We start from the raw sequence: 25,326 nt of genomic DNA, 5'->3' as shown, positions 1-25,326 counted from the left end.
CCAGCTCCCCCACTTTCCAGTAGCTAGACAGTTACATCCACCAACTGCCATGTAACCCCATCACTCTCAGAGAACCTGGCAGGCTACTGAGAGTATCATACCCACCTATATGCCTGACTAGGAACACCTGTAAAGGTGATTAGAGGATGCCCCAAAAGCTTTCATCCCTCTCAGAGAGCCTGGCAAGCTACCGAGAGTATCCTGCCCGCCCCGCAAAGCCTGACAAGCTAACCGTGGCGTACTCAATCTGTCAAAAACAGTAACAATGAATGGTCCTCATTCCCCTGATCCTGAAGGAGCCCCCAATATGTCATCGGGCTACACTAGCATGTGACAGGGACAAATGGAGACATTACTGGGCCCGCTCGAGCAAATCGATGAACAATGGGGTGATAGTGATAGTGATGGAATGAAAGTGGTAATGAAATTGAGATATTCCAACCAAAGAAAGATATTTTTTCAAAGAAAGATTTTTTTTTATTATTTAAGACCTTTATTAACAGGTGCTTGCAGTGTGTTGACTTTTTTGAAAAAAATCAAGCTGTAAACTTTTCATTACAAATTAAAAATGAGGTTCTTAAAAATCTCAGCTTGACCAGATATGAAACAATTTAAAAACCTTTCAAGGTGTATTGAGAAAAATCAGGCTTCTTTTTTTTTTCTTTTTCTAAAGACACGCTTGTCATTACCAAAAAGAGACATCTTTAGGTAAAAAAATAATAAAAACCCCATACTGCATAGATAATGCAGATAGTTCTGGTCAATGGGCAAAAAGCAAGCACTTGAGGTCTTCAGCTCCAATCTTTTGTTCATTTCTTATTGCTGGAATCTCATATTCATTTCTTCTTGTTGGATGACTAACCCGGATGATGTTAGAGATGGTAAACCGGCATTTACTCAGCCCCGCCCTGCTCAGCCTCGGGAACAGATGAATTCTCAGCTGGTGGATCAGCTGACTTTGTCTCTTTGCCATCTTGTGGTTTAGGGTTTTTATGGGCATCTGCGTCAGTAATTGAAGTTGTGGCGGTACCCAAGTTGAGGTGGCTGCTGACCTTGGGTCTCATCTCCTTGATTTTCCTTATCTTCTTCATTGCCATCTTTTATAGGCTGTCTTTGGCGAGGAGACCCCTGCGGAACCGTGGTCTATAGCTTCGATACATATTCTGCCTTGCTGGTCTACCTGGTTCTCCTGCACCCTAGTTGTCAGCACCCTCCATCACTTCTCCCTGCACAGAAGGGTTGGAATACCGTGGTCAACGCCCATAGGGTCTCCGCATGTAGTAAGGTGGGAACCATCACCTGCCGTAGGGCCGGCGTTGTTGGGCCTGGCCTTCGGGAGCACTCTCCGATCCCTCATCCTTTTCCCCACTCTCACTATTCCGGTAATTCTGCTGGTAATTGCGTGGAGAACCCTTGCGATGAGGATAGCGTCTATAATGGTTATGATCTGCTGCGTCTTTACTGCCTTGCACTGGAACTCCAACAGGGCCTGTAACATTTGCTGCCGCTGCACCCTTTTCTCCTTCAACAACATCAAACGCCACAGTCTCTCCATCTCCTACACTGCGAAGGTACTGCCTGGGGTTATTCTTCTTTATGGCAATCTGGTGTACAAATACATTTTCCTTGGTGTCATTCCTGTTGATGAAACCATATCCGTTCCTTACACTGAACCATTTCACTGTTCCCAAAACCTTTGTTGTGATGACCTTCTTGTCCAGGCAGCTGACGGTGGTGCTGGGCTTGGTGTCAGCTGCACTGAAGGCGGGGGCGGCTGGTGGCTGCTGAGTCTCAGCCTCGGTGCTCCTGGTTGCCGGGATGGTGACTGGGGCCCGGCTGCGGCAGCTGCGGCTCCTCCGGGGGTGTGATGGTAACTAGGTGGTCGGCGGCGGTGGTGGGGCTGCTCAGGGCTCTTTGGGGTCCGCTCTCCGCTCCCGCTACCGATCGAACTCAAAGTAACATTTTTATATCTTGCTTTTAAGTTTGTTGGAAAGGTAATAGAATGTTTAGGAAAAATAATCAGAATGTCTGTATTGCATGGTTATAACACACGGAAAATCTGTGCAGGATAACAAGGCCACAAAGCATAACATTGGAGAAGAGCCAGAGAGATCATAGGGAGGGTTGGACTGATGGATGACACTTCGTAGGAGCTAGGATATTGGAATTCTGTGTCCGTAAAACCCTACCTACAGCGTTTGGAAAACATGTTGCCTAAAACTTTAAAAATTAGTAAATTAAAAAATTAAACAAGGGGCTGGAGCAATAGCACTGCTGGTAGGGTGTTTGCCTTGCACACAGCCGACCCGGGTTTGATTCCCAGCATCCCATATGGTCCCCCAAGCACCGCCAGGAGTAATTCCTGAGTGCATGAGCCAGGAGCAACCCCTATGCATAGCCAGATGTGATGCATAAATAAATAAATAAAATAAGAATTCAAACAATGATTTTTAAACATTGTTAATGGTCAATTAAAAGTCTTCTAGAAAACACAAAAACAGAAAGCATTTTTCCTAATCATTTTAATACTAGCACTAAAATTACAAACCTAAGCATTAAAAGACATTACAAGAAGAGTTAACTAGGAGGACACGCTTGGGATGGGAGATGCGGGCTGAAAGTAGACTATAGACAGAACATGATGGCCTCTTAATACTTGCGAACCACAACACTCAAAAAGAGAGAGAGCAAGAGGGAATGATCTGCCACAGAGGTGGGGTAGGGTGGAGGGGATGGGGTGGGGATGGTGGGAGAGATACTGGAACCATTGGTGGTGGGAAATGGGCACTGGTGGAGGGATGGGTACTCGATCATTGTATGATTCAAACGCAAGCACGAAAGTTTGTAAGCCTGTAACTGTACCTTGGTGATTCACTAATAATAAAAATAAATAAATTTTAAAAATAGATCTATTGGAAAGAAAAAAAAGTTAAATATACACCAGTATACTCATGACTACTTATCCAAAGGTATTTGAAAAAATTTAGGCAATCAATTCCAAAAATGTAACATATATTTATTCCCAAAATTATATGAGGGTAATAAGTATATGTGTACAAATACCTACATATAATTTTGAACTTGATTCTATATGTTTTGGTTTGGGATCCCACCCAATAGTACTCTGGGCTTACTCCTGGCTCTGCACTTAGGTATCACCCTTGTGGACTAAGGGAACCATATTGATAGCCAGGAATAAACCGAGATTGATTGAACGCAAGGCAAGTGCCCTGCCTACTCTACTCTCTGCCTCTCTCTTACCCCTCCCCAAAGTATATTTTAAGATCATAATATGATTAATTTGGATGTTAGGCATATTCAAATAGAAGTATGATTCAATGACATACCAAAAACTCAATGTAGAGTCATACTGAAAAATTATATCTATTTCACAAGAAGTAAAATATTTGTAAAAAATAATAATATATTCCTAATGAAAAACAATCCTTATCATTCATCAGACAAAACTTAAATATCCATGTTATATAGATCACTTGTAAAACTTACAAACAAAACAGTGAACAACCAACCAAAAATTGGGAAAAGCGATAAATAAATGTTTTCTTAATGTAGACATACAAATAGTTCAGAGGTGTATGACAACAGATCTTCTTTTAGAAATTAATAATTATGCAAAGATTCAATATGCTTGAAATCTAAAAGAAATCACTACTGGAGGATGTATAGAGTAATCTCAAAATTGCAAAATGTGATTGATGAATTATATATTACATATTATTTATATAATGGTAATAAAATGCCAAGTGTGTAACAATAAGTATTATCATGTGAGTAGCTTCATAGAGGAACAGGAAGAGGTCTATTGTATGACTGATGCAGTCATATAAAGAAAACTAAATAGTTTCAACCATTCTAGCATCTATTTAAGAAGTACAGATGATGAAAGGTTTCACCTTTATGCTCTCAGCATTCTATGCGAGGACCAATGATCTCTCTAGAAGATTGCAGTCTGGTTTTTGAATGTGGGGGTCCTGATGCTCTAGAAATTTCCCTGACCAACCCTGCTACCCTACCTGTGATAGCCACACAAGCCACCCCCATTTTGCTGAGGGTTCTTCCAGATCCATACTCAGTAGTATTTGTGAGTGGCTTTAGGTGAATGTTCAGAGAACCATGTGGGGCCAGGGATCACCCAAATATCATATCAGTCACATGCAAGGCAATTGCTTGAATCCCTGAACTATATATATATCCAGCCCCTCTGTAGAACTTTTAATTGGTCTTTCTTATTCTATATGAGAGCAGATACAGTGAATAATCACAAAAGAAAAGATGTGGTTACCACTGTGTAAAGATAGATATCCAACAGTCATTAAAATTTGTAATGTATATATAAGTACAATCTGCTAACATGAAAATAGGACAAGTGCACAAATTATTGCACAATTTCATGATCCATAAATCACGAGCTGTGAAAACTCTGAGAAAGAAGAGATTGTCTCCAGATTCAGTACTTTCAAGAGACATCATAGAAGCCTGATATTGAAGAACGGTTGATTTAAAAATAGGCAGAGTTTCTAGAAATTGCAGCAAGACAGTGTAGGTGAAATAGAGTAAGTGATCCTAGGATCACTTACTTATGCCTCAGAGACCTGGGCCCTACGCAAACAAGATGAGAACGCCATTCAGGTCTCCCAAAGAAGAATAGAAAGAGCTATGCTTGGAATATCACGTTTCACTCAAATGAGAGAAAGAATCTGGAGTTCTGACATCCGTCGACGATCAAGGATCAGGGACGCTGTCTCATTTGCCAAGGTGTCGAAAATCAGATGGGCTGGTCACGTAATGAGATTTAAAGACGACCGTTGGACTAGAGCTGTTACTGATTGGATTCCACGGGATGTCAAGAGACCGCGTGGCCGCCCACCTACCAGATGGTCAGACTTCTTCCTGAAGATCATGAACGATCGGTTTGAGGCCCTTCATGTTCCCGGAGCGAAGAGATGCCATTGGGCTACACTAGCACGCGACAGGGACAAATGGAGACGTTACTGGCGCCCGCTCGAGCAAATCGACGACTAAAGGGAAGTTAAGTGATTAAGTGATTAAGTGATCCTAGGAAGAAGAATTGAATAAGAATCATGCAAGGAAATAAATGATTAAGTGAGTAGGAATTTGGAGAATTTCAGACATTGTTCTCAGTCTTTGGAATTACTTTAGAATCCTATTTGCTGTGATAAAGCAAATAAATAGTAGAGTGTGAGAAGAGTAAAATTTTATTGGAATTTTAAGAATCTAGAGAGAAAAGATAGACGGGGGTAAAATTGAAATGTATAATGGGTCAGAGAAACACTCTGATGGCCAGGCTGCCACTGACCTGGTTTCAATCCCTAGCACCCTATATGGGCCCCCAGGCTCTTCCAGGAGTGATCCTAGAGCACAGAGCCAGGATAAGCTTTGAGCACTGGCAGGTGTGGCCCCAAAATAACAACAGCCATAAAAAAAGGAAAGGAAAGGAAAAAGATATGTGTACTCATAGTACTAAGAACGGTGACTGTCGAGTTCACATCTGACAAACCCACATCTATTATAGACTTAAGGGAGATGGAGCACAACACAGTTCATAAAATTACCATACTCCAAATCCATTACGTACTCCATGTGACCTTGTCAACATATTTCATTCCACAATACCTTGCCTTCCTTTCTGAAAAATAAAAAATAGCTGTATTACCTTATACTACCTCCTCAGAGTTTATGCTGATTACTAATTGAATTAATACAAATGAAGTGTTAGAGAAATACTAGCATTGTATCAGTGTGTGCGTGTATGTGTGTGTGCTGACATGTGTGCATGAACATGCACTTAAATGTGACATTGAATCTGTTTTTCCGCAATACATTCTGTGGAAAGTCATTGGTCCCTGTGGTAGAGAAGCAAATCTGCAAGTTTCCAGCATTCTACATGTATATGACTTCCTTCCATTTGAGTCCAGGAAGTCAGTCTGATAACCATCACAGCTTTCTTCCATTCATCCAACTCTAACTGGAACCATATGGGTATCATAAAATCTCAACCTTGAACCACCTTCTAACACAGCCAGGGGCCCAGGTTTATTTAAGCTTTTGAACTTCTGCTTTCCTTATGTATGAGATAGAAGTATTTTTCTATCAATGTTTAAGATGACCTTGAATATAGTTAAATAGTTTACTGTATCAGTTTATATCTTTTGGTTTTGGCTCCAGTGAAATTTAAGGAAGCAGTCTGATTATAGAAGGATCTGGGATTCTATGGACTGAACATTTCTAATCTTAGTAGAGTAATTTACTCTCATTTTATTAAATATTCACCTGGGGTCCAGATCTTTTTAAGGAGGTTGGTTTTGAGTACCAGTTAGGGTTCAAGTAAAGAAGCATAGCAATCAGGAGATTTATACATGTGTGTTTGTAAGTGATTTCACAATTGTAGGATAGAGCTAAGCAAGTTTTTGCAGGGCTATTGTCTTCATGCCTGATGCTGTCAAAAGTCCAGAGGGAAGGCGGGTAGAAAGGAAATATGGTTATTAAGTGGGAGAGAACAAAAATAAGCTTAAAGTCATGGAACTGGAACTGAAGTCCTCAAAGAAGGACTCCAATTCATCAGTTTTTATTGCCTTTGGTGGTGCAGATCTTCTGCAAAAGCCAGAGCCCTGCCACCTGGAGTTAAGGTGACCATATGCGGTCAAGGATTTAGAAAAGGTGAAGAATACAAGAATAGGTAAATATGCTGAAGACGCAGATGCCATGACAATGACTATACCCTTATCTTGTGAAGAGAATAGTATCTACAAGTAGTAGATCAAATTCTGGACAGGAAGTTAGCAGCCCATTTGATTTGTTTCTCAGGCCTGTGATTCACTTTCTCACTTTGTCTGCATAGAGTCTTTAGGCGGATATAAAAACTTCATTTTAATAACTTAGGCTAGAGATATATAAACAATCTGTAGAGACCCCTGAAATTCAAATTGAATTTTTTCCCAAGAAAAAAGGACAGCTCCCCTTCTTGAACTAGTTAGGTTCTGTTTACCAAGCATCTTAAATTCAGAATTATTCTGTAGTGTTATGCTCGAATACTTTCAACAAACAGTACCACATGCAGATCACTTTTCCATTGGCATTACTGAATCTGAAAGTGAAAAGCAGATTCTGTGTGACACAGTGTTCATATGCTCTAGGATTCTGTTACCTGTATACCAGAGCTTCTCTAAAGAAAGGAAATACTGGATGTCACCTGTCTCAAGTTGCCAAAACCAAGTATCACATATTGGTTAACTAAAACAACCGATCTGTATTTCCCAAGTTTCTGAAAGGTCAACATTAATAGGGAAGTTCAAGATTAATAGACCTGCAGATTTGGTTCGGGCTTACTCTTCTTCTCGTGTCGATGATCCGTCTATGTCCTCACATGGGCTAGAAAGATCCTCTAAATCAGATACACTTAAGACTTGAAGTATAATTCATCCTCAGGCAAAATTCCTCTCCAGCTGTGAAATCAAACAAGTTGTATTTTTCTAAAATAGGATGGTGGGAAACACATAGAACAGATATTCCCTTCCAAACAAGAGAGAGGAGAAGGGAGGGGTGCAGTGTAACCAAGAAGCTCAAAACATACCAAGACAAATTCCATTAAACCCAAAGACTCAAGAATAGCCCCCTTTGGCTCATGTCCTGCTTCCCAGGCTCACTTCAGAGGGTTGGTTTCAGTGTTATCACCATGGCTTTGTGGAATGAGCACACTCCTTCAATTTATGGATTTCTTCTGGGGTCCTTCCATCAGATCAGGAAGAAGTCACCTTGTCCATATCTATGGATGGGACATTCCACAGTGGTTGTGGCAGCTTTGATGTTCTCTTTGTCATTACCCACTTTACGTTAAGAGCACATGCTCCAAATCAGATAGCTCTAAGATCGTCTCATGTGAATTCCAAATAGTCTAGTAACCTTTCTTCTTTACGCCCCATCACCATCTCTTTCTATACAAAATGTAGTATTTCTGTGTATATAGTCCCACAAGGGCTGGAGTGATAGCACAGTGGGTAGAGCATTTGCCTTGTACACAGCCGACCCAAGTTTGATTCCTCCACCCCTCTCAGAGAGTCCAGCAAGCTACCAAGAGTATCTCTCCCACCCAGCAAAGCCTGGCAAGCTACCTGTGATGTATTCCACATGCCAAAAACCGTAACAACAAATCTCACAATTTGTTGTGAGATGTTACTGGTGGCTGTTTGAGCAAATCGATGAACAATGGGAGGACAGTGCTACAGTCCTATAGTCCCTCAAACTTCATCTAGTGATTTCCCGTGACACCTTTGCTATTTTCTTTGGAATATATTTTCTATTTCTCCCACCCCAATTGAGACAGGATGAGAATTTTCCAAATCTTTAAATTTGGATTCTCCTTTCCTTAATAATTCTATCTTCAATAGATCTTTATTCACTTGAATTTTTCTATAAAATCAGAAAGACCTAAGCTGTTCCAAATGTTAGTTCAACATTTTGCATAAAACGCTTCTCTAGAATGCCCAACCTCATCATGGCTCACCTTTCACAAGTCCCACTGCCTAGCAAACACTACTAAACAGTCAACCCTGTTTTGCAACAAGGATTACCTTGTGTCTAGTTTCAAATAACATTTTTTTCTCATTTTGGATCAATTACTCAACAAAGGTGCCATAAACAGTCACGATTAAATCAAGATTCTTTTCATTATTTTGTATTTATTGATTAAGATTATGGGAGATTCTCCCTAGCACTCTCCCTTTATTTCTGAATCTTTACCATATTTTCCTTTACCACCCACAGTTCTAGTAACAGCCCCTTCACAACAATCCTGACGTTTTTTGCATACAACTCAAAACCCTTCTAGGCCTGCCTAGCCATCGCTGGCTCCAATATCACTTCTGTGTTTCCAGTTTTCCATAGGAGAGCATTCTGCCAAAATTGCCTTAACTCTGCTCAGGCAGAAAGGATGATTAAGGAATAGAAATTTATTAGTGTTCTTCAGAGGATTAGAACCAGGATTTGTGTGTTTGTATATATGTGTATGCGTATTTATATTAAGGAATAGACTCACACATTTATGGAAATTGGCACCCCAAGATCTGCAGTTGGCATGTAGGCTAAATGCTGGCTTAAGACTCACCAAGAGCCAGTTTCTATTTAAATCCAAAAGAAGAAAAGAACTGACATCTCAACTCAAGATATTCAGGCAGGAAAAATTCTCTCTTCCTTACAAGAGGACCAGCCTGTTCTACTCTGATCTGTTCCTGCCTCCATTAGACCCTTCACAATGAAAATTACTCAGGGTACCAATTCAAATGTTAACCACATCTAGAAACAAACACCCTTACAGCTATACCTCTATAAATACCTGGCTGTTTCATTACCAAGTTCAATTGACAATACCACAAGTACCTTCCACTTTATTGTATTTTAGAGCCAGAGTGATAGTATAGCAGGTAGGGTGCTTGCCTTGCATGCAGCTGACCCAAGTTAAATCCCCAGAAACTCATATGGTCTGTTGAGCCTTGCCAGGAGTGATACCTGTGTACAGAGCCAGGAGAAAGGCCTGAGCGAAATGAGGTGTGCTTCCTTCTACCTCAAAAGTACCCAAAGTTTTTCCAAATACATTGAGAGAATATAAATTATCTATTTCAGTTGTTCTTCCAGTAGACATTATTATTTGTGGAAGTGTGTGCAATTTTTCGATACTCAGTGCAGAATCCTGCCCTGTGAGAGTAAGTTTTATTTCATTCATTCACCACCCTTAGCAGAAGAAAGAATAATGACATTATAGCTTCCTGTTTGTAAAGATACTGTTAGGGAATTATCTATACTGCTTAGCAGATTGTACTAATACCTACACAAATAAATAACTCTTCTCAGGGATTGATCCTGGAATTCTTGAGATCTAGGTTTGAATAGAAGCATGTAGTGCAAAACATTTTAATTTAAAAAGCAATGCTTCCATTTCCATTTGCAACTACAAACTTACACAGAAGTCAAGGGAATAATGAGAGCTGGAATCATCAGTCACAACAAGTTATCTTAGGGTCTTATCCCGGCCCTGAACTTATCTGGGAAAAGGCAGGTTTTCAGGGCCTGTTGAATCTGGAATATCTGACCCTGGGGAGGTCAGCCGCCTGTACCATTTAAGAGAATGATTCAGTGCTAACCTTGTTCAAGGGGTTAAGAGGTAACTGTGATTTTTGACCTTTTCCTGTTTCTGCTACATGGTTGTAGAAACAAAGAAAATATACTGAACACACTAGCTTTCTTCCAGAAAGTGTGAAAGAGAGGTGCTGTACAGGTGAACCAATAATTTCTTGATGCTATTTGGGTGTGGACAAAAGAGAACCATTAGAATGTATTCTGGAAGCTAAGGTCTGTGAGAAGCAAGCCACTCACTGGATTTAAAAGGAAAGTAGACCAAAGACCAAACACGATGACCTCTTAGTATCTATTGCAAATCACAATGCCCAAAATTAGAGAGAGAGAGTAAGAAGAACTGTACCTGCCACAGAGGCAGGGAATAGGGTAGAGTGTGGGTGGTGGGTGGGACACTGGGAACAATGGTGGTAGCAAATGTGCACTGGTGGGGGGACAGTCGGGTGCTTGAGCATTGTTCAAATGAAACATAATCATGCAAGTTTGTAACTGTATCTCATGGTGATCCAATAAAACTTTTTTTAAAAAAAAAGGCAAAAAAATGTAATCAAAAAAATAAAAGAAGGTAGGCCTCGGTCTAAAGTGCTTTTTTTATGCATCTTTTAGGACCTATTCTGCAATCGGAGCACCAACTCTGTCTCTATCTTATTTATTTGGTGGGGGGTTTGGTGTTGAGGGGTCACTTGGAAAGTGCTCAAGGTTCCAAGTGGTGTTTTGAATCAAAACATGCTGATTGCTCCTCTTTCAGAAGGATATATACCAATGTTAGAGTTATTGAATCTTTCCTAAAATGTTACATAACAGTTCAAAATGTGCATTGTCTTTAAATAAACACATCAAAGGGGTTCTGTTGCAGTAAATCTATTTATCATTTATTTTTAAAAATAAAGAACTCAGGAAGAGTCATCTAAAGAACTATAAAATGTACAGATGGTTAAATGTACAAATGGTTAATTCAGATACCATCAGAAAATTCAGCCACAAAGGGACAAATGGTCAAGTGCCTCTCCAAGTGGAATAGAGGTTTATTTGATTAATAATAGAGAGGTACCTTGAGTAGGGATAAAAGGAAGCTTAAGGGATGAAGAATTTTAAACCCTAAAAAAGACGAATCGTCACACTGGTTTCTCTCACGTAATAAGTTTCACTATGATATGCAGCTTTTTAGGACAGTGAAAATACTAACTTAAGGAACATAGAGATAAGTTGGTTTATCAATTGAGGAGAAAATTAGATGTGAGCTCACGTGAGTAAATATAAAATTTTATATACATATATGCATAATACATGTCCTTAAAAAATCTGATAGGCACTGCGCTATCTTTACCACAGTGAAAGTTTTGGGAAATCATGAAATTTTAAACACGATCAGGCAGGGAATTCATAAATGAATAAACACCCCACAGAAAGAATTGAGATGCTATTTTTGACAATTTAGAAAAAAAACATTGAAGATCATAAAAGTTGTCAAGGTCCAACACACTTATTAACTAACACAACTTATGTTCATAGGGAATCAATTTCATACATATCATATTCTATATTAGTATTTAAAACAACAAATTAATCAGACTAATCTCTTACTTCAAGTGTCTAAAAAGGTCTACAAGCATATTTTTAGATTCTAAAAAGTACTCAAGGGCTAGCAGGATAGTAAGAGGAAGCAGAAAACTAAAAGGAGAATGGAAACTAATGCACTCTTTCCCTAAAATCAGCTGATTTGTGAGAAGTGCAGCTCTGACTTTGATGATTGTATACCGGTTCAGGGCTGGGCATCCAAGACCTGCCCAGACTGCATGACATTGAAAGAGTCTCACTCTCTGCATCTTCCAGATCCCATGTGAGCCAGTAGAGATAAAGCCCACCACCAAAACCTTGAGGAGCTCCTACCAGGTCTTTTTGTTTGGATTTGCTGTATGAAATCAATCCCTTTCGTGGTATCTAAACTTTGGCACAGTAAACCAAGTTTAAGAGAGACACAATATAATCACTAAACACTCTTCTATGCTGGATGCTCCAATCAGATTGTTGCATAAAATTTCTGACTCACTATCTGACCTCCCTGAACCAATCCTTGAAGTTCTTTGTGCCATTATTTCCTCAACAATCTATTTGGGATGATAAGAATGCAGGTTTATTCACATCATAGGGTTGACATGGGATTAAATAAATCATAGCATTTAGGGGAATTTCTGCTTAGAGTAAACATACATATATAACTAAATAATAAAATGTATTTAATAATAATAATAATAAATAACACATAGAAGTGTAAATGATGAGAAAGAGTAGGCCAGGATTTTGGGGGGATGTTTGCAATACTGTTCTTGACTATAGTGATATCAAATAAAAGGAGCATGCCTAGTAGTGCGTGCTGTTATTGACGTGAGAGCACTATTCTGTATCTGGTTGTATCTTATTTTATTAATGTAATAAAACCTATGAAAGTGAATAAAATTCTCTATTAATTTACTTTAGGCTGGAGCGATAGCACAGCAGTAGGGCGTTCGCCTTACACGTGGCCAACATGGCCAACCCGAGTTCGATTCCTCCGCCCCTCTCAGAGAGCCCGGCGAGCTACCGAGAGTATTTGATATGCCAAACACAGTAACAACAAAGTCTCCAATGGAGATGTTACTGGGCCCGCTCGAGAACACCATGAGGTACAGTTGTAGACTTACACATTTTTGTGCTTGGGTTTCAGTTATACAATGATTGAGTACCCATCCCTCCACCAATTCCCATTCTCCACCACCACTGATCCCATTATCCCTCCCAGCCTCTTGATCCCCCCCATCCATCCCCGTCTCTGTAGCAGGGCATTCCCTTTTGTTCTCTCGCAACTTTTGGGTGGTGTGGTTTGCAAAAGAGGCATTGAGTAGCAATCATGTTCGGTCTATAATCTACTTTCAGCAAGCATCTCTCACCCTGGGAGGATCCTCCCAATACCCTTTATTTGGTGCTCCCTTCTCTATCTGAGCTGCCTTTTCCCCTATCATGTGCGGCTTGCCTCCAACCCATGGAGTGAACCTCCTGGTATTTATCTTGGCTATTCTTGGGTGTTAGTCTCCTATTTTGTTACTTTATATTCCCCAAATGAATGCGATCTTTCTATATCTCTCCCTCTCTTTCTGACTCATTTCACTTAACATGATACTTTCCGTGTACTACCACTTGTTTGCAAATTTCAGCGGTAGGGCGTTTGCCTTGCACGCAGCCAACATGGCCGACCCGAGTTCGATTCCTCCGCCCCTCTCGGAGAGCCCGGCAAGCTACCGAGAGTATTCGATATGCCAGACACAGTAACAACAAAGTCTCCAATGGAGACGTTACTGGGCCCGCTCGAGCAAATTCATTGAATATTCTATAATAATAATAATCAGTCACAGTCACAGTCCTCCTGTTGTTCATCGATTTGCTGGAGCAGGCCCAGTAACGTCTCCATCATGAGACTTGTTGTTACTGTGTTTGGCATATCGAATACATCACGGGTAGCTTGCCAGGCTCTGCCATGCGGGCGAAATACTCTCAGTAGCTTGCCGGGCTCTCCGAGAGGGGCGGAGGAATCGAACTCGGGTCGGCCATGTTGGCTGCTTGTAAGGCAAACACCCTACCACTGTGCTATCGCTCCAGCCCTCAATAATAATAATATAATAATGAATATTGCAGCGATGAATATAGAAGTGCAGATGTCATTTCAGCTGTAGTTTTTCTTTTTTTTTTTTTTTTTTTGCCTCTCTGGGATATAGTCCCAGAAGTGGTATTGCTGGGTCAAATGGGAGCTCAATTTCTAATTTTTTGAGAATCATCCATACTGTTTTCCAAAAGGGCTGAACCAGTGCACATTCCCACCAGCAGTGAAGGAGAGTCCCTTTCTCGCCACATTTGTGCCAACACCGGTTGCTTTTGTTCATTTGGATGCGGGCCAGTCTCTGTGGTGTGAGATGATATCTCATTGTTGTTTTGATCTACGTCTCCCTGATGATTAACGATGTAGAGCATTTTCTCATGTGCCTTTTTGCCATTTGGATTTCTTCTTTGAGAAAGTTTCTGTTCATTTCATCGCCCCATTTTTTGATGAGGTTGGACATTTTCTTCTTGTGGAGTTCAACCAGTTCTTTGTATATCTTTGATATCAACCCCTTGTCGAATGTGTATTGGGTGAATATCCTTTCCCATTCTGTAGACTGTCTTTGTATTTTGGTCACTGTTTCTTTTGAGGTGCAGAAGCTTCTTAGTTTAGGATAGTCCCATTTATCTATTTCTGTTTTCACTTGCTTGGCCAGTGGAGTGTCATCTTTGAAGATACTGTTAGCTTGGAGACAAACAGAAAGAGGCTCAGGGGTGGTGAGCATCCCAGGGTCCTAGAGGACACTTGTGGCATGTAAGTGGAGAAAGCCAAGTCCCGGATTTCTAGTACTGACTGACCTGGGGAAGAAAGAAGAGTCAATCAGATTTTAAATTAACATTATGCACTATCACTAGTATTAATCTCATCTGATAACTTTTTAAGTATTAGAATAATGTCATTATAAAAGTGGCAGGTTACAAGTTTCCCAAAATACTAAATTTTGTTTGAAAGCTTTAATTTCATAATTAGCAACAAAGAGGAATAATTATTTTCCTTGAACTGTTGGTCTCATTTTATTAATTCTCAAGAAAATATCTGCCAAATCTCCAGATCTGAATGCAACTGTTAGTTTGTCAATTGAGCTGTCAAGAACGAAAATGACATTCCATGAAAACTGCAACTAGTTCAGCTTCCAAATGAAATGATCTTGCAAGCACATTTTATATATTGGAGGTCGGCAGCAGAAGCACTTGTATACTTCCCACTATTTCAAATCAAGTATTAAAGTGATGTACTTGAAATTAAAATTTAATAAGTAATGCTGGCTTTCTCTTTAAGTCCATGTGTTTCTGTGAATATGTATCTTGCTTGCTTGTCTCTATGTTTTGTTTCCTTATTTCCACTCTGGGAAACCTGTGTTGTCTTTTGAATACAACATATAAGGAGACAAATAAGCACACCAGGTCTGCCCAAGGTTTTTCCTGGGAAGCCATCAGAGAGTTCACAGACTGGCCATTTATTTAGCACAACATCACTCCCCGAATGACCCTAGCTCCCAACACATTAGCCATTGTTCAAGATGACAGCATAGTTAGTAAGCACATCAAATTGGTGCTAGAACAGCATATATCTACAACTCAACTATCAAAAACTTTGAAATCACTGCTTTTAAAATTAAAAAAAAGTAAGACATTAAGAAAATGTTAAAGCATAGATTAAGTTTGTCACATTTTTTTAATTCTATTTTTACCTACATTATTCTCTACATCTAAATACAAGCCCCTAAACTCTGTTAATCTATTTTTTTTCCTGGGTACTTTTTCACTTGCCCAGATTATATTCTAAAAGACTGAAACTGTTTTTGCCTAGAGGATTATTCCAACCTTGGGGTCATTGTTTTGTTTTCTTTTTTTATTTTTAGAGAGAGAAGGCCCTCCCGTTGATCGTCGATTTGCTCGAGCGGGCCCAGTAACGTCTCCATTGGAGAGTTTGTTGTTACTGTGTCTGGCATATCGAATACTCTCGGTAGCTTGCCGGGCTCTCCGAGAGGGGCGGAGGAATCGAACTCGGGTCGGCCATGTTGGCCACTTGTAAGGCGAATGCCCTACCCGCTCCGTAGTGTAGCGGTTATCATGTTCGCCTCACACGCGAAAGGTCCCCGGTTCGATCCCGGGCGGAAACATTCAAACATTATTTTTAAAAATATTTATTATAGCACCATAAATTACAAAGTATTATAAAGTTATTCATGATTGGGTTTCTGGCATACAACACTGCAATACCAATACCCTCACTAGTATCTACTTCCCTCCATTAATGTCCCCAGTTTCCCATACACTATCCAGTCTCCCTCTATAGCAGGCACTTTTTTTCTTTAGCTTCATTCTTTTTCCGTGTGTTTGTGTGTGTGTGTGTGTGTGTGTGTGTGTTTGTGTGTGTGTATGTATGTATGTTTTGGAGAAGGGCACACCCAGGTGCGCTTAGGGATCACTCCTGGTGGTCCCTTGGGGTCATTTTTAAGGAAACATTTCTAACTAGAAAAGGGTTCTTCCTATTTGCTCATTGATTCAGATGGACAGACCTGCAGCTCTTTGAGTATAGAACATTCTGCAATTTCCATCAAGAATCATTCTGTAACTGTCATAGCCATGATGGGTACTGTTTAATGCAGGGGATGCAAAATTACTTTTGGGGAAGAGTAAAGGAAGCCTGATGATTTGCATAGAAGATGCTTGCTGTGACAGACAGCCAGTACGTCCCCCTTGGAACCTGGAGCATTAAAACTGAAGAAAATTCAACCCAATATCATGTGACCTGCATTCATTTTTTAAAAGACTAAAATTATAATGGAAATTAATTTAAAGTATAAAGCAAGGAGATATGAGACCACCAAGGGACCAGAACCTTGCTTTTAAAAAATTTAATTCAATTAAAAATTTTCTTTTAAAAATTTTCAATTTAATTAAAAATTTTCTTTCTGTTTACAATATCCAGGAAATTGACTGAAGAGGAATCTTCAAGGCAATGACCACAATGGCAAAGACAACAACAACAACAAAAAAAACAAATGGGATTATATCTAATTATAAAGTTTCTGCACAGAGAAAGAAGCCCAAGTTCAAATAAAAAGCAGCCTACTGAAGGAAAGAAAATATTTGCACACAATACTTCTTATAAAGTGTTGATGTACAAGATCTGTAAAGCCCTAACCAAACTCATCAATAGAACTTTGCTTTTTATGCTTCAAAGGAGGGTCTTTATAATACTGAATGTCTTTCAGCCCATGATTTATTCCTATCATTAATCCTATTATCTCTCTTTTTTTCAAGTGTCCACATTTTTATCTGTGTGAGATATAAAGAGATTCTTTCTTTCTTTTTGGGTCACACTGGGAGACGCTTATGGATTACTCCTGGCTCTACATCAGGAATTACTCCTGGTAATGCCTGGAGGACTGGGATGTCGGAGATCCATCCTTGGTTGGCTTCATGCAAGGAAAATGCCCTGCCCACTGTGCTATCTCTCTGGCCCCCAACTCAAACATTTTGAGTAAGAAGAAAGTCAGCCAGGCTGGGAGTAGACTGGGAGTAATGGGAAAGCATGGATATCTGATTTCACAGACACTCACACAGCGTTGTGACAAGTATCTCTTCTGAGAGTGCTTTTCTTATTGGTACATCCTTTGTTTGGTTTTGCTGAGTTTCATTTCATTTTTGTCAGTTTCTCAAAGTGCCTGCTTGGAATTTACCAGGACACATGTACTTTCTGCTACCTGACCCTCATTTTCCTTGCCCAGCAGCCCAAAGGGAGCAGCTACTGCCAGTGATGCTAGTTTCAGACTGGAAAAATGACTGATATGAGGATCAAAGGCAAGGTGGGGTCTTTTTGAGGGTACAGGTAGAAGAGAAATCCAGTAGGGGTAAAACAGTCGGAAGCAACTTCTACAGCATGAATAAAATCTCCTTACCTTTATATTCTCTAAACTTAATGCTGTCATCTAAAAATATGCTCAATGGATACTGTGTGATAATTGATTCATACTGATATTATGGTTAAAATTTTAGTGCTGATTATATAGAGATAGTTATGACTATGATATCAAAGTCAGATAAAGAAAAAGAGAGTGTTCAGTGTACTTGGAGGTCTTCGGGATTACAGCCACAATAAAAAAATGGCATAAATAATTTATTTGATGAATAAACAATTAAAGATGGGAATTACTCATGCATCTTTTTAAATGACTTAAAGTGAACAGCATTCAACCCAAACCAGGGAGCTTTCACAAATACCTCCTCTGTGGCAAAAGATTATCAAGAACTGTATTCAGTGCATCAAATTACCCAGTGACCTAGGGACTTTGTACCATCTTTACATTTGCAATTGAATTCCAAGGATATGTTAACTGAGATCATCCTATACAAATAAGGGTTACTCTCTGCAGAAAATCTTCTGTCCTGGTAGAGTTCACATATGATTCCTTGGTTGCTGAAACTCGCCCTTATGCAACACAACTGGCAGTTCATTTCAGCAGAGCAAGAGTCTACGCACTGGTTGTTTAAGAAAAAAATCCAGACTTCTTCCAAGCAGTCTAATCATCTTCAGCCAGTTGTTTGCACAGATATCTTTGCTGCCATCCAAAAATCTTATGCACATACTTTCTTGGTGCTTTCCTGCCCTTAGCTAGTGTTGTCCTTTCTTGGTGAAGGAGAACAGAGCTGCCTGTAGCAAAGACAAGCTGGGCAGCTCTGAGTTTCTCTGTTCACAATCCATGGTCGCTGGAGAAGTCACTCAACCATGAGCTGAAGGGACCTCTGGCCTCTGAGAAACGTTGCTCTTTAACCAAACCGGAAAGATTGTTGTCTGCCTTCTTCTTGACTCTCAGATAAGAAAACACCACTGATCCCTTGGAGATTCATCCTGGTCAATCAGGAAGTTTTCCTCTAAATGGCATGAGCAGTAAAAATAGAAAGAATAATTAGTAACCTTAGCATAGGGATTCCAGATGGCAATCTGGACTTTTATCTCAGCTAAAGGGAAAAGGCAGAGACAAAACTCAAAGGATGAAAATGGAAGAGATTCTGCCTGTGGGAGCGTCAAGTCAGCATGTGGATGACTTTAGAGATGAGTTTCTATTAAAAAAAAAAAAAAAGTTAAGTTCTAGAGGCCAGAGCCATAGTACTTCGAGTACATCTTTTGCCCTACAGGCAGCTTGCTTGGGAATTCAATCTCTGCATCCTGTATGGGACATCACCAGGAACAATTCCTGAGTGCAGAACCAGGGGTAAGTCATGAACATTGCTGGGTGTGGCCCAAAAAAAAACAAACAAAAAGTTTGACTCATTCTCTAAAAGTTGACAATAATTTCATTTACAGGATATTGGGTGCTACTCACTGATCATTTGAGCACAAATATGGAAAATGATTTTCATTATAGACAACTATGAAAATTAATATGATTTCCATATTTTTGATGAATACTATGAGAGGATGTTCAGAAACGAAAGACAGATTACACAAATTTAATTTTTTTAATTTTTTTTCTTTTTTGCTTTTTGGGTCACACCCAGCAATGCACAGGGGTTGCTCCTGGCTCTGCACTCAGAAGCTACTCCTGGAGGTGCTCAGGGAACCATATGGGATGCTGGGAATCGAACCTGGGTTGGCCGCATGCAAGGCAAACACCCTGCCCGCTGTGCTATCTCTCCAGCCCTAATTTTTTTTAATTTAAAGTATTAAGCTTTCTCACAAATCTACGATGGTTTAAATTTTGTAAATTATGACTCAAAGAATTTTTTCTAAACTTAATCACTTAACTTCCCGTTGGTCGTCGATTTACTCGAGCGGGCGCCAGTAACGTCTCCATTTGTCCCTGTCGCATGCTACTGTAGCCCAATGGCATCTGTTCACTCTGGGAACATGAAGACACTAAAACCGATCGTTCATGATCTTGACGAAGAAGTCTGACCATCTGGTAGGTGGGCGGTCACGCGGTCTTTTGACATCCCGTGGAATCCAGTCAGTAACAGCTCTATTCCAGCCGCCGTCTTTAAATCTCATTACGTGACCAGTCAATCTTATTTTTGACACCTTGGCAAATGAGACAGCGTCCCTGATTCTTGATCGTCGATGGATGTCAGAACTCCGGATTCTTTCTCTCATTTGAGTGAAACGTGATATTCCAAGCATAGCTCTTTCTATTCTTCTTTGGGAGACCTGAATAGCGTTGTCATCCTGTTTGCTAGGGCACAGGTCTCTGAGGCATATGTTAATGCAGGAAGAACAGTGGAATCAAAGAGATGTGCCCGGAGCCGGAGGTTCTTCGTCCTCTTAGCTATTTCTTCGATGTTCTTGAAGGCTTTCCAAGCTGCTCTCTTCCTCCTGCACAGCTCGGGTGCCAGGTCATTTGTCATGTTGACTTCTCGACCTAGGTACACATAGCTGTTGCATTCGGAGATGGTCGTTCCATTGAGAGCGAATGGGGCATCAGGAATGAGGCTGTTTCTCATAAACATTGTCTTCGTAAGATTCAGCTGTAGTCCTACCTTTCCACACTCATGGTCAAAGTTGGCCAGCATTTGTGCCGCTTGTCTGATGTTTGGTGTTATTAAAACAGTGCATCAACAAAGCGGAGGTGGTGTAGTTGCCGACCATCTATCTTCACTCCCATCCATTCCTTCCCATTCCAGTCGTCGCATGATGTTCTCGAGGGTGGCACTGAAGAGTTTCAGTGAAATGGTATCACCCTGCCGCACCCCTCTCTTGACATCAACGATCACTTCTTTGTAGAATGGTGAGATCCTGGTAGTGAATCCGCAATACAACTCACGGAGGATCTTGATGTATTGGGCTTGTATGCCCTGATTGGCTAGGGCTTCAATGACTGCTTCTGTCTCAACAGAATCAAAGGCCTTCTTTAAATCAATGAACGTTAAACAGAGCGGCATCTTGAATTCCCGAGAAACCTCAATGAGCTTGGTTATCGTGTGGATATGGTTGATGGTGCTGAATCCTTTGTGGAACCTGGCTTGCTCGCATGGTTGTCCTTCATCTAGTGTTCTGCCAATCCTATTTAGGATGACTCGAGTGAACAACTTGTAGATGATAGACAATAGGCAGATTGGGCAATAGTTGCCAATGGCATGGATGTCTCCCTTCTTGAACAGTAGTACAGTCCTGCTGGTTTTCCATTGGGACGGAACCTTGCATTCAGACAGGTAGCGAGTGAAGAGCCGAGCCAGTGTATTGATGAGTACTGATGGCAGGTTCTTCAGGTGTTTGGGTCAGACCTTGTCTGTGCCGGGTGCTGTTTGCTTCTTTACGGACGAAATGGCGTGTCAGATTTCGGAAGGGAGAATGTTGGGAATGACATATCCAACCTGTGGAATTTGATATGTTGGCAAGTGGACATGGCTATCGAAGAGATTTGAGTAGAAGTCATGGATAATCTTCTCCATTGCCGTTCTGAAGGATGTGATGGATCCATCAGGACGTCGGAGGGAAGTCATCTTGGTCTTGTGGTTGACGAAGGACAGGAGGGCGTTACGAATACTTTTCCCAGCTTTTGCCACATCTACCAGCACTTCTTTTCTTCTCTCTTTGAGGTCTTCCTTGATCGCATCTCTGCACTGTTTTGCGAGCTCAGACGTTAGTTTGGAGTTGCCTGAGGCATGCGCCAAACCACGCTGGCGAATTAGCTCAAGAATTTTCGAAGACAGGCATTTTTTTGTGGCTATCTCTCTCTTGGCGTTCCTCGCACATTCATGGAGGTGCTGAACCAGTCGATCATATTCCTCGACACTACCTCCACTACCCAGCCATCGCCACACTCCAGGACGCTTTTCCAGACCCATCATAAGACACTAAATACCCATCTTCCTTAATTGTCGTACCATATTTGATAGGGTTCAAATATGGTAACATCTACAAGGGTGATTAGAAGTAGCTCCAAAAGCCTCTATCCCTCTCGGAAAGACTGGCTAGCTACTGAGAGTATTCCGCCCGCATGGAAGAGCCTGGCAAGCTATCCATTGTGTATTCGATATGCCAAAACCAGTAACTACAACTGGTCTCATTCACCTGACCCTGAAGGCTTCACCGACATGGCAGCACTAAGAAGGATGAGAAAGGAGAGGCCGACAAAATCTCAAGGCCGAACTAGGCTGCCACAACGAAGGAAGACAAAAATGATCATCTGTACTTTCAATGCACGTACGCTAGCATCAGATGCATCCATCGAGGACCTGATGGTACAAGCGCGAATGATCAAGTACGACATCATTGGTCTAACCGAGACAAGAAGGCACGAATCTCACCATGCTGTTTTAGACACTGGAGAAGAATTGTTCCTCGGAACATGCGATCAAAGAGGTGTTGGAGGCGTCGGTGTCCTTGTCAACACAAACTTGGCCATGAGCATTGACTCATTCGAATGCCTAGCAACCAGAATCAGACGTTTACATTTGAATAGATGTAGCTCACTGCCTGCAGTTTCTATCTTCGTTGTCTACGCACCAACATCTCATTATGATGAAAGAGAAATCGAGAAGTTCTACATGTAGCTGGAGAAGTTCTATAAAGAAGACCACACCTTCTACAAGATCATCGTGGGTGATTTTAATGCCAAGATAGGACCGAGAAGATCAGCTGAAGAACTTCACATCGGGACCCATGGCCTAGAATGGAACGAACAGGGTGAGAGACTGTCTGAGTTCATCATGTCGACCAAGACCATTCATGGTAACTCACAGTTCCAGAAGGCAGAATCTAAACGTTGGACATGGGAGTCTCCCGGTGGATGATTCCTCTATGAAATAGACCATATCATATTCAATTGACGATTTTGCCTGACCGATGTCGCTGTTGTCCCAAAATTTCAAACGGGATCGGACCACCGTCTCCTTCGTGCAAAACTCTACTTCACAGAGCGGGGAGAAAGGGCTGCAAAGTTCAAAAAGAGAACTCCCAGAACGACCACCAACTGGGAACTCTTTGGCACTATTGCAGCAACATGGGAAGATGCCATTGTTGACAACATTTCTAAACTAAAAGATTCTGAACATGTACTTAATAATAGAACTGCATTGTGCATGGCTCTTTTACTCTTTTTCTAATTTTTTTGAGCTAGATACTGAAAAATAGATAATGAGCAGAGTTGCTGCCTAATAGAAGTTCTGAATTGGCTGAATTAGATTCATCTCTGCATTCCTTTGGTTGACAAGTACTAACATCTAGCTACAGACATTCTGACTTTCTGAGGATTTGAGAATTTTATAAAACTCATAGCAGTTTTCCTTTTTGTTAGAAACCTTTTGACACTTTGAAATCGAAGTGTCAAACTATGTACTGACTGTATGTACTTGAGCAAGATATTTTGCTTTCCTGAGCATTAGCTTCACCAGTTAAATAGGTTTAATAATAAGCATTTTCTGTGGTCTCCATTATGAATTTTCTTTTTGGGCCACACCCAGCAGTCATCAGAGCTTACTTTTGACTCTGTGTTCACTCTTGGTGGGGTTCAGGGAGCTGTAGGGGGTGCCCAGGATTCAGCCCCAGTCATTCACATGAAAGGCAAGATCCCTAGCTATAGTACTATCTCTCCAGTTTCTCCAGGAGGATTTCTTAACTAACATATATATAGCATGGTAAGTGCTCATTAAATGGTAATTTAATTTTATTGCTATTATTTTTATTTTAAACCATTTTTAATTAATTTGTTATGTCAGAAATATCAAACCCCTTACTATATTTTGTCCTTCAAAATGCCACCATTCCACCGTCTTTTTCTCACGTGTGTTTTCCGTGTGGTGCCTTCTTCAAACCTCACAGCTGGATGTGAATTTTCAGTACACTTCATCAATAGGCTATTGCTTTCCATACTTTGTGTAGCAACTGTCACACCTTCTAAATAGTTCCTTTTTTTATAAAATGAAATCACCTTAATTTCACCGTTATTCATGATTAAGTTTCAGTCACACTAAATTCCAACACCAATCCCTTCACTAGAGTCCACTTCCCTCCACCTATGTCCCAGTTTCCCTTTTGCACCCCAGCTTTCATCTACGGCTGTCACTCTTTCTTTTTCTCCCCCCCCCCCACTTTTAGGCACTGTGGTCTACAATCCTGTTTACTAGTAGGGTATCATGCATGTCACTTTACCTCCTTTCAACATCCAGTCCTGATCCAAAGTGACCACTTCTCTCGATCATCATTGTAGTCCTTTCCCTGACCTCCTCTTCTCACCAACTAAACAAGCTTCCTACTAAGGACCAGTTCTCCTGCTCTTTGTAACTATTCCCTTTGGGCTTTAGTTATTCCCTTGTTGTGTTTCTTTATATCCCACATCTGAGTGAGACAGTTCTCTGTCGGTTCCTTTCCCTCTACTTCAGTTCTGCACTGCACTGAACTGCACTGTCCTCCCATTGTTCATCGATTTGCTCGAGTGGGCCCAGTAACATCTCCGTCGTAAGACTTGTTGTCACTGTGTTTGGCACGTTGAATACGTCAAGGATAGCTTACCAGGCTTTGCCGTGCAGGCGAGATACTCTCAGTAGCTTGCCAGGCTCTCCGAGAGGGGTGGAGGAATCAAACCCGGCTCAGCTGGCCGGCTGCATGCAAGGCAAACGCTCTACCACTGTGCTATCACTCCATGGCACAGTAGTATATTGTAGTGTATAAATATCTGATATATTTATATAAATATATGACATATTTACAGATTCATCCATATATTAGCAAATATCATGGCTTAATCTTTTTATGGCCAAGTAGTATTCTATTATGTAAATGTACCATCATTTCTTATTCCAGTCATATGTTCTTGAGCATTTGGGTTATAACCAGGTAGTGCTGGGTATAGATGTCTTTTCTGTATTGTGTTTTGGGGCCCTTGTAATATATTTGGTGAATAAATGATGAAAGATGGGAAAAATTGCTGGGTTACATGGAAGCTCAAGTAGTTACTTTTCTTTCAAGTTTGGCCATCTCAATGGGAATGATAATCTCCAGAGAGCAAAAAGTAAAATATCCCTCCCTTAAAATACTTCTAGAGAATGAGTTGAATCAATGTAATTTCACTCTAGAATAGAGCCATTTGGTTTATACATTGTTTGCTTGAATCCATGCAAAAATGTGTATTCACATTACTTTTAAATGTTTGATATTTAGATATTTTGGTTAAGGCAATAATTTTGTCCTGATTTTATAGCTCAATAGTACCAGACTGAAAAATACATTGCTGAGGCCAGAGAGATAGGGAACTTGCCCTGTCCTGTGTTCAATCCCCCAAATCTTATGTTGCCCTTTAAGCCAACCCAGGTGTAATCCCTGAGTTCAAAGTCAGGAGTAAACCCTAGGTATCATAGGGTGTGCCCCCAAAACCAAAAATAAATAAATATATAGAGACATAGCTTGCTGGGCTCTCTGAGAGGGGCAGAAAATCGAACTCGGGTTGGCCATGTTGGCTGCATGCAAGGCAAACGCCCTACCCGCTGTGCTATCGCTGTAGCAAGCTACTGAGAGTATGTTGCCTGCATGGCTACTCGTGACGTATACAGTATGTCAAACAGTGACAAGTCTCACAGGGTTACTGG

General features: G+C 40.7%; 1 non-coding gene and 1 pseudogene across 1 annotated transcript; one reads left to right on the top strand and one right to left on the bottom strand.

The window, feature by feature from the left end:
- Nucleotides 1-770: 770 nt before the first annotated feature.
- Nucleotides 771-23,946, bottom strand: LOC130034733 (Y-box-binding protein 1-like; annotated as a pseudogene).
- Nucleotides 15,849-15,920, top strand: TRNAV-CAC (transfer RNA valine (anticodon CAC)). Its single transcript has one exon. It is a non-coding gene; the product is annotated as a tRNA-Val (tRNA).
- Nucleotides 23,947-25,326: the final 1,380 nt, after the last annotated feature.

This window comes from Sorex fumeus, unplaced genomic scaffold, assembly GCF_029834395.1.
Source record: "Sorex fumeus unplaced genomic scaffold, SorFum_2.1 ptg000061l, whole genome shotgun sequence".
NCBI classification, from domain to species: domain Eukaryota; kingdom Metazoa; phylum Chordata; class Mammalia; order Eulipotyphla; family Soricidae; genus Sorex; species Sorex fumeus.
The sequence above is the reverse complement of the archived record's forward strand: the minus strand, read 5'-3'. Positions and strand labels throughout refer to the sequence as shown.